The following is a 13,820-nucleotide window of genomic DNA, read 5'->3' as shown; positions in this document are numbered from 1 at the left end:
GTCTGCGTCTCACGCCACCCTGTCACGTATAGATTATTTGCTGCTGTCTACTGACGCTTTATCTAAGGTGGTTGACTCAGTTATAGAACCTATTGGTCTGTCGGATCATGCTCTGATTTGGGTCACAATTGCTTCTCCAGTTGACTGCGGCTCCTACAGACCATTTCGTTTTCCATCCTACCTGACCAATTATGTTGACTTCCGTGATATGTTGATAGCGGGGTGGCGTGACTTTGCAGACAATAATGTGACACATACTGACTCGCTGCAGCTCTTCTGGCAAACGGCTAAATCAGTGTTGCGGGGGTATATCATCGCATATGTTTCCAAACACAGAAAAGATTCTGCTCAATTATATCAACAGGCTCAGTCTGATCTCACTTTAGCTTTTCAAACTTTTAAGTCTCACCCCTCGGTCCTGACTAGAGGCAATTATCAGAAAGTGTCAGTTTAAGGGAGTCTTAGATCAGTTGGCGGCAAAACATGATTTTAGGAAAAAAATCTTTGTTTCATAGACACAGGAATAAATCAGAGAGATTTATCTAATCTGCTCCGCACTTATGATTCTCCCTCCTCTATTCCCTCCCTGAAAAACAGAGATGGGGTCCAGCTTAAGAAGGGTGGGGACATTGTTGCCCTGCTGCTTCTTACTATGAAGCGCTTTATTCTCACCCATCTATTGACCCCTCCCTTAAGGAGGAGTTCTGGTCGTCAACCGCCCTTTCCTCTCTTTCCCCCGGCCAACAGGCCTCCCTTATAGCCCCGATTTCTGCTGAGGAACTCCATCAAGCTATTAAAAAATTGAAGCCCCTTAAATCCCCTGGTCCTGACGGCTTTGGCGAGTTTTATAAGCTCCTTGAATCTGAAATCGGCCCCTCATTACTCTGTGTATAATGCTCTTTTATTGGACAATTCTGTCCCTCGTTATTTTAATTCAGCTATTATTAAAGTTTTGCCCAAACCTGGTCGTGACCCTGAGGATCCAGCCTCTTATAGGCCTATTTCCCTATTAGATGTCAATTATAAGCTTTTTATGAAAATTATGTCAGAAAGATTGAAAGTTATTCTGCCCTCCCTTATTGCCCCAGACCAGACTGGTTTTATATGGGGTCGCCACTCTGTGATTAATATTCGCAAGGTTCTCTCAGTGATTCAGTTGTTTGCCTCCAATCCCGACTCCTGTTCTAAGGCCATTGTGTCTTTGGATGCTGAGAAGGCGTTCGACTTGGTCACTTGGGATCACCTGTACCATACCCTGGAGAAATTTGGCTTCCCCCCCAGTTTGTGTCCACCCTGTAGGCTCTGTATGCTTCCCCGCTAACTCAAGTATCCAGCAATGGTTTTCTTTCATCTCCCTTTATTGTGCAAAGTGGTACAAGACAGGGCTGTCCCATGTCGCCCCTCTTGTTTGCATTGGCTTTGGAGCCTTTGGCCATAGCCCTGAGAGGTGGGGGGATTCATATTGGTGTGGTTGAACTCAAGCTTTCCCTGTTTGCAGACGTCCTGTTGTTGTTCGTTTCCGATCCCTGCAATTCCCTCCCTGCAATCTTGCACTTGCTAACCATTTTTGGCTCGTTTGCTGGGTACAAAATAAATGTTCATAAATCGGAACTTATGCCCCTAGGCATTTCCGACTCCTCCTTTTCTCATCAAGCCATATATTCACAGTTCCATATATCGCCCTGACAGTTTAAATATCTAGGTATCCAGATCCCTACTTCCCTCTCTAGGTTATATGAATTAAACTTCACCCCAGTTATCTTCCAGATTTCCCGATTATTGACTACCTGGATGCTTTTGCAGCTTTCTCTGTTTGGACGCATAGCTTTGATTAAAAGTGTGATTTTTCCTAAACTCTCTTATCCTATCCAAATGCTGCCCATCTCCCTCTCCAAATCTGATATTTGCGATTTGCACCCGTTAATTTACCAAATGTGTGTGGCGTAGGGGACGTTCTCGGATTGCGGCCTCTAAACTACAACTCCCCAGGTGTGAGGGTGGTGCGGGCCTTCCTGATATTGGGATATTTACTAGAGCTGTATTTTTACGATACATTAGTGATTGGCTTCTGACATGGGAATCTTATACCCATTCCCCTTCTGAACTGGCCATGTTCTTTCCATATTTGCCGGCAGCCCTGCTTCATTCCCCTAATGGAGCTATTCCTCCCCATATATTTCACAACATACTTTTCCGTGATATTTATTTGGCCTGGTGTTCCATTTGCTCTAAACTGTCGACACCATTTTTGGCTTCCCACTACACCTCTTTTTGTGGTAATCCATCTTTCCCTCTGGGAATGGGTAACTCGCTTTTTAGACTGTGGAATGAAAAAGGCATATCTAAGATCAAGGATGTGTTTGATCTTGGAGGGGTTACCCTTACTTTCCAGGCCCTACAAAGTAAGGCCCAATTACCCCACTCTCAGTTTTTTATGTATTTGCAAGCGGTGCACTTTGCACGTACCAGCATGGCCCAGATTCCTACTGCTGTTAACCAGGACCCTATACATAAACCGATGTCTCTGTTGCTCTTACATCCCTACAAAACTAAGTATGTCTGCTCTAAGCTATTATCGCTGTCCAGGGACAAGTTGTGGTCCCGTACTGTCTCTGCGTGGCAATCTGATATCCCTTCGATTTCTAATCTGCAACATCTACTCCGCTATTATGATAAAACTGTAAAGCATTTGTGTTGTTCTTGGCTGCAAGAGGTCCATTTTAAATGTATACACCGAGCATACATATCACAAGCTCGCAGACGGTATATGGTTGGGGAATCTGGTTCTTGCCTCAAATGTAGACGCCCTAATGCCATATTTTTTCATAATTTTTGGTCTTGCCCTAAAATTCGTAAATTCTGGGAGAAGATGATGCGTTTTATTAACTCCATTTTGCATCTTCATTTGCGTAGTGACCCTCTTGCCATGTTATTTGCCGATTTTTCAGAATGGGACTTAGGCCCGGAATCTGCACGCCTTTTTCCCCTCCTTGCCGTGATAGTTAATGTGGCAAAAAAGGTGATACTATGCAACTGGGCTTCCCAGGCTCCCCCTTTCGTAGAAGCTGTTAAAGCCCTACTATTGCAAATTTTATACTTTGACAGATAAGCGTTTCTTCTGGCTACGGAGGCTGGAGTCACACATTTTTACAACAGATGGGGCGTCTACATTGAAACTTAAGACCACCTTACTAAAACAAAGATTTGAAAGGTTTTCAACACCACCTCTTGGTTTTTATATCGCCAGATTACTTGATCTGTGATTTATGTTTTTGGTTGGTTAATGGCTGCCTTCATTGACTTAACGATTGAGCTTATGCTCTAAGATACTGTCAGGTCTCCTTGCTATACCCCTCCTCCCTCCTCATCTTACCTTCTCTTTCTTTCTCTATCCTCTGTCCTTCTTTTCTCTTCCTTGTTTTTTTCTTCTTTTTTCTTTGTATATGGGGCAATTTGTGGGTTGTGATTCCCATTTATACTCTCAAACAGTAAAAGAGTTTTAAGGTTCTGCTTATTTTCATAAGGCAAATGTACTTTTCCTCAATTGTACCTTGAATACCGGTAAATCATGGTCGCGGAGAGTAGATGTTATTACTCTGTGCCTTATTTTAAAGTGATTTACTTGTGCTATGCTCTTTTATGCCCCCCATGCTTTTTGTTACTTTCTGTATTGAAAGTTTGTGAAAATCTAATAAACAGATTTAAAAAAATAAATAAAACAAAATTTTCCCTTGCAAAATGGGAAAAAGAAACTTATGTACGTACTTTATCAGTGAATACAGGAAAACAAAAAATGTGCACCTGTAGACAGACAAGTGGGCTAATAATAATCACGTTTTCACTATCTGTACATAGATGAACAGACTGGTAGGTAGTATACAAACACTGAGAGAGAGTAATCAAGTTGAAAAATCAATCTTTTTAGATTACTCACCTGGGGTTTTTGTCAGTGGTTGCATACCAGCACCAGCCACGTTGGCATCTGCTGGCAGGAGCGTTTAGTGATCCCGGACACGATGCCCCCATGTAATGTTGGAGATAAGACTCCAGTTCCAACGGCCCTCAGTTGTCTGTCTAATACCTGTTACCAATCGATTGGGAGACTCAAGGAGTAAACACCACACAGAGTTATGTTCATCAAGATGAGACTAAAGCTTGTTTATTTGTCCAGGAGTTATATAGACATATACAGGAATTTATCACACGTCACATAAGTGTCATTTCTAAATAATAAGCAGATAGATATGTTTCTAGTAATTGCTCCCTGATCTTGCTGTCCCTTGGGAATCAGTCTGTAGACACTGTCTCAAAACATCACAACATGTTCCTGAGGATTAGCTTGACCTTGCATCTCAGGGGAACTATTCTCTAACTAAATGAAATGGAATGTCAGCATTACTTATAAATTCTTAGCAAAAGCATACATACATACATACAGTATACTGAAATATGGCTACTGTTATACAAAATGGCTGCTTAGCATAATGCTGTCTCTCTCATTACCGTTGCCTGCTGCTATGCGCCCAATACCAAGCAAGCACCTTTTTGCAGAAAATGATTTCGTATTCTTCAGTAAAAGTCTAAAGGTGCTATTTTACATCTAGGTGACTTTAATTTAGCTCCTAACCCTAGCATAGATAGGTCCAACCCACTATAGTTCCCCATCTGGTAAAACCTTGTATATCTTCAGGTCCTTTTAGAAACTTATTAGCCGAATACAGCTGGTATGATGCTTGGTGGGTCAAGCATCCATTGATGCGAGATTATACTTTTTACTCTCATGTACACGGATCATACTCCCAGAGAGATTTGGCCATTGTAGATAGATGGACTTTAGCCTTGTTAAGCAAAATTGATATGTTGCCGATGACATGGTCAAATCATGTCCCCTTATCTATTCGCTGGGATATCTCTTCCTATAAAGCCACCCCTGGGCCCTGGAGATTGAGCTCTCACCTCCTGAAACAACCGCAAGGCCTCCAAGCAATACAGACATCTTTGGAGCTGTATTTAGACACTAATCGACCATTGGATACCTCTACTTTCACCCACTGGTGTGCGCTAAAAGCAGTTGTCCGAGGCTCAGCGATACAAACTGCGGCCAAACTAAAACATGAATTTAAACAGCACCTAGCCTCCTCTGATCAGGAGGCTGCTTATTTGGAGAAGGCTCATAAAGTGAACCCTTTGAACAAGGCTATTTTTACTAAACTTCTAGCAGCCCGAGACAAAGTTAATGCTTTTGTACTTGCTTAAGTTCATCGTAACATTCAGCAGCTTAATCAAAGATATTATTCTTTAGGCAATAAAGCTGGCCGACTTTTGGTCCATAAACTTCGTGGCTGCAGAGCTAGGGAATGAATACAGGCAGTATATAATTCCAAGGGAGAAAAAGTTATAGATCCTTCCGACATAGCCAACACATTTGAGAAATACTATTCCCAATTATATAATTTAAAAAATGACCCCAACACTCCCCAACCTGATCCCCCGGAGATCTCTGAGTTTCTTTGAAATCTCCCTCTAAAATCGCTTTCGGCTCATGAAGCCGGACTCATTAACTCCCCATGGACTCTTGAGGAAGTTGAGGCGGCCATTGGCTCCCTTCCTCTAGACAAAGCCCCTGGCCCTGACGGCTATTCTTCTTTTATAAACAATTTAAGAGTTTACTGGCTCCTATTTTATTAAATGTTTTTCATGAAGCCTCTAATACATCTCGTTTCCCTAAGGAAATGCTGGAGTCCCAAATTATAACAATTCTGAAACCTGGAAAGTTGCCTACATCTGTCCAAAATTATCACCTCATCGCTTTACTTAACGTAGATGTCAAATTATTCACAAAATTAATTGCAAACAGACTTGCTCCTCTTTTACCCTCTCTAATTGGCCCGGATCAAGTTAGCTTTATCGTAGGTAGGCAGGCTTCTGATAACGCAAGACGAGTGATTAATATCATCGAACACTGCCAACAGTCAGACCAGCCATTATTGCTTCTATCCCTCGATGCTGAGAAAGCATTCGATAGGCTACATTAGAGTTATATGCAGCAGACGTTGCAGAGGTTTGGTATTAATGGTGTCTTTCTTAGTTCTATTCTAGCTTGTATTCTTGTCCATCTGCTAAGGTGTTCACGAATGAGTGCTACTCTACAAGATTTGATATATCCAACGGGACCCGTCAAGGTTGCCCCTTATCACCGCTGATATTTGCCCTTGCAATAGAGCCATTAGCGGAATATATTAGAAAGATACTATGATTATGGGCCCCCTCACAGGCGGGACACAACATAAGATATGCCTGTTCGCTGACAATATTTTATTGTGTCTTCTGCAATTAGAATTTCCCTCCCACATGACATGCTTGACCTTTATTCCAAATGATCATATCACAAACTTAACACCACTAAAATCGAAGTTCCCCCCCTAAACATAAGCAACAGTGAGGTCCGTTCCTTGAAATCTTTATATAAATATGCTTGGCAATCAAAGTCCCTTAGATACTTAGGAATTAACCTCTCAAGAGAAGCAGATCTTTTGTCATATAATTTTGTCCCACTTCTAAAAGCGTTTGGAACACTCACCAAAGATTGGATGTTGCAGGATGTTTCGTGGATTGGACGCATAGCAGCGGCTAAAATGGTGCTTTTACCTAAATTAATGTTTCTCTTTATGACTATACCTCGCCCCCTTCCTAAGACGATTTGTAATAACTTTAATAGGATCTTAACAAGCTACATTTGGGGGGGAAGGAAACCAAAAATAGCCAGATCTACTCTTACGGCTTCTAAAATTGGAGGAGTAGCTTACCTGGATTTAGAAAAATACCACATGGCATGTATTCTAAGTCACATCAGAGACTGGGTTGACTTGGATTCGGCGAAGCCTTGGGTGACTATAGAACAGACAGCTATATCACCTTACCGGCTGGCAGATCTATTGTGGCTCCCAATGTCGGCTATTCCCACATCAGTCACTAATTGTAAGGCGATTATTTCTACGTTGTCTATGTTACGCTTGACTGGGTTTGAGGATCCGGCAACTGAGACTTGCCCAAGGAAGTAATTGTCTGCGGATGAAGAAGACGAGGAGGCTGGATATAGTTCCTTCTCATGGGACAAGGGATAAATGGAAGACGTAGGCGGAGCTAGGAGTCGGTGAGTTGTAGTTCTTAAGAACGAGGCTGAGGGTAAAGAACTGCGGCTTGTGAATGGTGGCTTAAAGACGTGGCTGAAGACAAAGAACTGCGGACTGTGGCTTGAAAGACGAGGCTGTAGATAATGAACTGCGGACTGTGAAAGATGGTTTAAAGATGTGGCTGAAGATGAAGAACTGTGGACTGTGGCTTGAAAGACGAGGCTGTAAATAATGAACTGCGGACTGTGAATGGTGGTTAAAAGACGTGGCTGAAGATGAAGAACGGCAGACTGTGGTTTGAAAGACGAGGCTGAAAGCCCAGGGACTGTCCGTGCCCAGAGGCCCTTACTGGGTCAGGGTTTTCCAGGGCTGCGGCAGCAACTAAGAGACGGCAAAGCGGAGCCAGGGGTAACCAGGACACGGCAGGAATCCTGGGAGCACAGAGCTATAGCACCTACAACTGGGTTGTAACTTGAAGCACTGGCGTCCCTGTCATAAACCAGCCCCCTTTTATAGGGAGAGATCTCCCTGGATTGGCTGGATACACAGGAAGCCTGCACTATGCTTCAGAATTGGTCTCCAACATGGCGGCTCCCAGTAAAGCAGACATTTTTTTTGAGTGAGATCCGCTGCAGCGGCGTCCCGCCGCCACGAGCGGACCACTCACTGTCGCCTACCCGCCGCAAGCGGACCCACCGCAGCAGCCCTCCTCCACCGCTGCCTACAAGCCGCCTGCACAGCTGACCTTGCGGACCCGGCATGCCGGTAAGACCCCGGACGCTGACAGTACCCCCCCCCCCCCCTTTGAGGGTGGACTGGTGGACTCCGAACACCTATATGGTTTGGCTGGAAACTTGGCAAGAAATGCCTGAAGAAGTCTTGGAGCATGGACATCTTCTGCTCCCACCCAAGACCTCTCCTTGGGTCCATATCCCTTCCAATCAATAAGGTATTGGAGGCGATCATACCGTCTGCGGGAATCGAGGATCTTATGAACCTCAAATTCGTCTCCTTGTGCTGACTGGCTCTTGGGAGACTTAGGCAGAGCAGCTCTGAAATGATTAAGTACCAACGGTTTTAAAAGAGAAATGTGAAACGCATTAGGGATTCTCAAATGCGGAGGCAACTTCACCTTGTAAGCCACTGGATTTAATACTTTCTCGATTGGGTATGGCCCAATAAACCTGGGAGCAAACATTTTAGTAGGTACCTTCAGCCTCAGGTTACGTGTGGAAACCCAAACTTGATCTCCCACTTTAAGATTTGGTACAGGTTTTTGCTTTAAATCTGCATAGGTCTTATACCTCTTGGATGTCTTAAGCAAAGTCTCGTGAACTTGTTTCCAAGTTTTGATAAGCTGTCGAAGTGCTAATTCTGCGGCAGGAACCTCAAGCGTAGGTAGAAGTTGAAAGTCAGGAACTCTTGGATGATAACCATAGTTTATGTAGAATGGAGAAGATTTTGTAGCAGAATGGTAGAGATTGTTATGGGCAAATTCTGCAAATGGGAGATAGTCCAGCCAGTCGTCCTGAGAGGAAGACATAAATAAACGTAGAAAAGTCACCAAGTCCTGGTTCACTCTCTCCGTCTGGCCATCTGTTTGGGGATGATACCCTGAGGAGAAGTTCAGTTTCACACCAAGGGCAGAACATAGGGACCTCCAAAACTTGGCCACAAACTGAGGACCCCTATCTGGTACAATATCCTGCGGTAGACCATGGAGTCGGAAGATCTCTTCTATAAACAACTTTGCCAACTGGGACACTGATGGGAGACCAGACAGAGGAACAAAGTGCGCCATCTTAGAGAACCGGTCAACTATGACCCACATGGTATTTCGTCCACTAGAAACAGGCAAATCGGTAATAAAATCCATAGAGATATGCATCCATGGTCTCTGCGGCACAGGTAATGGGTGGAGTAAACCGGACGGAGGACCTTTAGGACTTTTATGTTGGGCACACTTCGGACAAGCAGCTACGAATTCTTGAACATCAGTCCTGAGATGAGGCCACCAGTAGGAACGCTGAATGAACTTAAACTTCTTATGACCACCTGCATGGCCCATAAAGGAGGAGGAGTGAGCCCATGTAAGAAGTCTCTTGCGAAGATTCGGGGCAATGAATATTCTTCCGGGAGGAGGAAGTGGAGACGTACAAGTTGCTGAGAAAGAGGTGGATTCCAAGATAAACTGTTCTTTTGAATTATTAGTGGGTTCTTCAGAACTTAGGGAACGAGATAGCTTTTCTATTGAGAGAAACTGGTCGGTAACTAAGTTTAAACTTATAACGGGTAAAGAAGAGAGCCCATCTTGCTTGGCGTGGGTTCAGACATCGAGCTGATTGTAAATATAGAAAGTTCTTGTGATCCGTGGTTACCGAGATTGGATGCTGAGCTCCCTCCAACAGATACCTCCACTCCTCAAAGGCTAACTAATCGCCAGTAGTTCTTGTTCTCCAATAGCGTAATTCTGTTCAGCCGGGGAGAATCTTCGCGAGAAGAATGCACAGGGATGGACTTTCTGGTCCTCGAAGAGCTGGGACAATACTGCTCCTACTCCTACAGTGGAGGCATCAACCTCAACCAGGAATGGACGACTGAGATTGGGTTGACGCAGGACAGGGGCAGTCATGAAGGCTTTCTTTACAGATGAAAAGGCTTCTAAATCCTCCGGAGACCACTTGGCAGGATCTGCTCCTTTTCTAGTTAATGCGGTAATGGGAGCTATGATGGACGAGTAATTCTTAACGAATCTCCGGTAGAAGTTGGCGAATCCCAGAAAACGTTGAACCCCCTTAAGGGTAGCAGAAAGCGACCAATCCTGGATCGCCTGGACTTTAGCGGGATACATCTGTAACTTCTGTCCCGAGAGGATGTAACCGAGGAATGGAATCGTGGATACTTCGAAGGTACATTTCTCTAATTTGCAGAATAACTGATTCCTTCTTAAATGGGGTAGAAACTCTTTGACTTGTACTCGATGGGTCTTCAGGTCCCTAGAAAAGATGAGGATGTCATCCAAATACACCACCAAGCAGTCATAGAGGAGATCTCTGAAAATTTAGTTGACGAATTCCTGAAAGACAGCTGGGGCATTACCAGGTATTCGTAATGCCCATCGCGGGTATTAAACGCTGTCTTCCATTCGTCTCCTGGGTGAATACGTATTAGATTGTAGGCCCCGCGTACGTCCAATTTGGAGAAAACAGTAGCCCCTTTAACTCGGTTAATAGTTCTGGAATCAGAGGCAACGGATACCTGTTCTTAATTGTTATCTCGTTGAGACCTCTATAGTCAATACAAGGCCGCAGATCCCCGCCCTTCTTCTTGACAAAGAAAAACCTCGCCCCAGCCGGAGAGGTGGAGGACCAGATGAAACCTTTATCCAAATTCTCCCGGATATACTCCGACATTGCCTGTGTCTCAGGGAGTGAGAGAGGGTAAGTTCGACCCCGGGGAGTTTTGCCTGGTACCAGATCAATGGGACAGTCCCAAGTTCGATGCGGAGGTAAGGTGTCCGCCCCGCGTTTACTGAAGACATCTTGGAAGGCCTGGTATTCCACAGGGAGGCTGGAGGGGCTGGAAGAACAGAGGGATCTTACTGTGAGCAAACAATTCTGGAAGCAGCCTCTCCCCCAAGAGAAAACATCCATGGTTTGCCAATCTATGTGGGATTGTGGTTAATCAGCCACGGGAATCCTAGGATCAGCTCATGAGAGGCTTTAGGAATTACAAGGAAAGAGATGTTTTCTGAATGAAGAACTCCGACCCTTATCTTGAGAGGAATAATCCCCTCAGGAATATGGTTTCCATCCACCGCAGTAATAGAAATAGTACAATCCAAACGGACCATTTGAATTCCAGATCGTTTAACCAGAGCTGAGGTAATGAAGCTTTCGGCGGCTCCGGAATCAAGTAGTGCAGGGATGAGAAGGGAGGAAGAAGGGAGCTCCAGGTGAGTTAACAAAACAGACTCTTTCTTGGTTAGTAATTCTGGGGATTCTCCTCACTTAACCTCTCCGACACAAGCTAGGAGCGGGCGTTTCCCGGACGTTGACTGCAGGATCTAGCAAAATGATCGGATGCACCACAATACATGCATAAGTTCCCTTGTCGCCGTCTCTGGCGTTTTTCGTTGGAGAGACGGGAACGATTGATCTGCATGGGTTCTTCGGTAGTTGGAGATGGCGGTCTTGGCGGCGGGATGGCTCGAGGCTTGGGACGATCTGACCGCGATCTCTCCAGGCAGCGTTCTCTGTACCTCAGGTCTAATTTACTACACAAGGAAATTAGCTTATCCAACTTGTCTGGTACGTCCTGAGATGCTAGGTCATCTTTGATCTTTTCGGAGAGGCCGTTCCTGAAAGCTGCAATGAGAGCTTCCTCATTCCAGTTCAATTCTGAGAGGGTACGAAACTGGATTATGTACTGACTGACCGTACGTACGTACGTACGTACGTACGTACGTACGTGTGCGTGCCCTGAAGTAGGCGCAGGATTTCCAAAGAGGCGGCAGAGGTCCTGCCCGGTTCGTCGAAGATTCTTCAAACAGTGGCCACGAACTCCGAATAGTTAGAAAGGATGGGATCCGTTCTCTCCCACAAAGGTGAAGCCCATTCTAACGCTTGTCCAGAGAGCATAGAAATTATGTAGGCTATCTTGGTTCGTGCTGATGGGAAATTGGCGGACTGTAGCTCAAACTGAATTTCGCACTGGTTAAGAAACCCGCGGCATTGTTTTGGATTCCCATCAAACTTACTGGGTGATGGCAAATGCAAGCGTGGAAGTGGTAATGGCGCAGGAGGAAGCGGGGCCAGAGGCGCTATTGTGGGAGCAGCCGTAGCTACTTGGGGTGCCGTCATGGCAACACAGAGAGAGTCGAGGCGGTCAGACATATTCTGCATGAACTGCACAATTTGAGATTGTGTGGCCTCCTGCTTACTCAAGCGGGACCAAATATTCGCAGTGGAATCACCTCCTGAGGCCTGATCACCCGTCGGATCCATGGGGCCAGTGCTTACTGTCACGCTTGACTGGGTTTGAGGATCCGGCAACTGAGACTTGCCCAAGGAAGTAATTGTCTGCGGATGAAGAAGACGAGGAGGCTGGATATAGTTCCTTCTCATGGGACAAGGGATAAATGGAAGACGTAGGTGGAGCTAGGAGTCGGTGAGTTGTAGTTCTTAAGAACGAGGCTGAGGGTAAAGAACTGCGGCTTGTGAATGGTGGCTTATAGACGTGGCTGAAGACAAAGAACTGCGGACTGTGGCTTGAAAGACGAGGCTGTAGATAATGAACTGCGGACTGTGAAAGATGGTTTAAAGATGTGGCTGAAGATGAAGAACTGCGTACTGTGGCTTGAAAGACGAGGCTGTAGATAATGAACTGCGGACTGTGAATGGTGGTTAAAAGACGTGGTTGAAGATGAAGAACTGCAGACTGTGGCTTGAAAGACGAGGCTGTAAGCCCGGGGACCGTCCGTGCCCAGAGGCCCTTACTGGGTCAGGGTTTCCAGGAGCGCTTCCACAGGCGGCAGTAGCTTAGAAACGGCAGGGCTGCGGCAGCAACTAAGAGACGGCAAAGCGGAGCCAGGGGTAACCAGGACACGGCAGGAATCCTGGGAGCACAGAGCTATAGCACCTACAACTGGGTTGTAACTTGAAGCACTGGCGTCCCTGTCATAAACCAGCCCCCTTTTATAGGGAGAGATCTCCCTGGATTGGCTGGATACACAGGAAGCCTGCACTATGCTTCAGAATTGGTCTCCAACATGGCGACTCCCAGTAAAGCAGACCTTTCTGCTGGCACCCAGACACTCCCCTGCCCCTGGTCTCCTAGCAACCGCCTTTGAGTGAGATCCGCTGCAGCGGCGTCCCGCCGCCACGAGCGGACCCCTCACTGCCGCCTACCCACCGCAAGAAAACCCGCCGCAGCAGCCCTCCTCCGCCGCTGCCTACAAGCCACCCGCACAGCAGACCTCGCGGCCCCGGCGTGCCGGTAAGACCCCAGACGCTGACAGTCTATCTGGCATAGTCTCCTCTCACCTGAGGCTAAACAATCACTCCCTTTTTTGCAGCTTCCATTGAGGGCAATAGCTCTTAGGATCCCCAACTTGGAATTGCTCTCTTGGTCTGCAGACCCTTCAAGACATCCATATACAAGATAAATTAGTTTCTTTTACGCACCTACAAACGCACTTTCACATTCCAAAACAAGACTTCTATAAATATGTCCAAATAAGGAACTGGCTTTCTAAACACCGCTCCAACTCTTCAATACCTACCTGCCTTCCTAAAATGCTCCCCCTCCTTATTCACTGTAAACATAGTCGAGGTCATATCTCTAGATGGTACAGGTATCTAATATCAAAGACATTGAATCCTACCTTTGCTTCCCAGGGTAAGTGGGAGAAAGATTTACCCAATGGGGGTAATTCCAAGTTGATCGCAGCAGGATTTTTGTTAGCAATTGGGCAAAACCATGGTGGTCATTCCGAGTTGTTCGCTCGGTAATTTTCTTCGCATCGCAGCGATTTTCCGCTAACTGCGCATGCGCAATGTTCGCACTGCGACTGCGCCAAGTAAATTTGCTATGCAGTTAGGAATTTTACTCACGGCATTACAAGGTTTTTTACTTCGTTCTGGTGATCGTAATGTGATTGACTGGAAGTGGGTGTTTCTGGGCGGA

This window comes from Pseudophryne corroboree, chromosome 4, assembly GCF_028390025.1.
Source record: "Pseudophryne corroboree isolate aPseCor3 chromosome 4, aPseCor3.hap2, whole genome shotgun sequence".
Taxonomy (NCBI): domain Eukaryota; kingdom Metazoa; phylum Chordata; class Amphibia; order Anura; family Myobatrachidae; genus Pseudophryne; species Pseudophryne corroboree.
The sequence above is the reverse complement of the archived record's forward strand: the minus strand, read 5'-3'. Positions refer to the sequence as shown.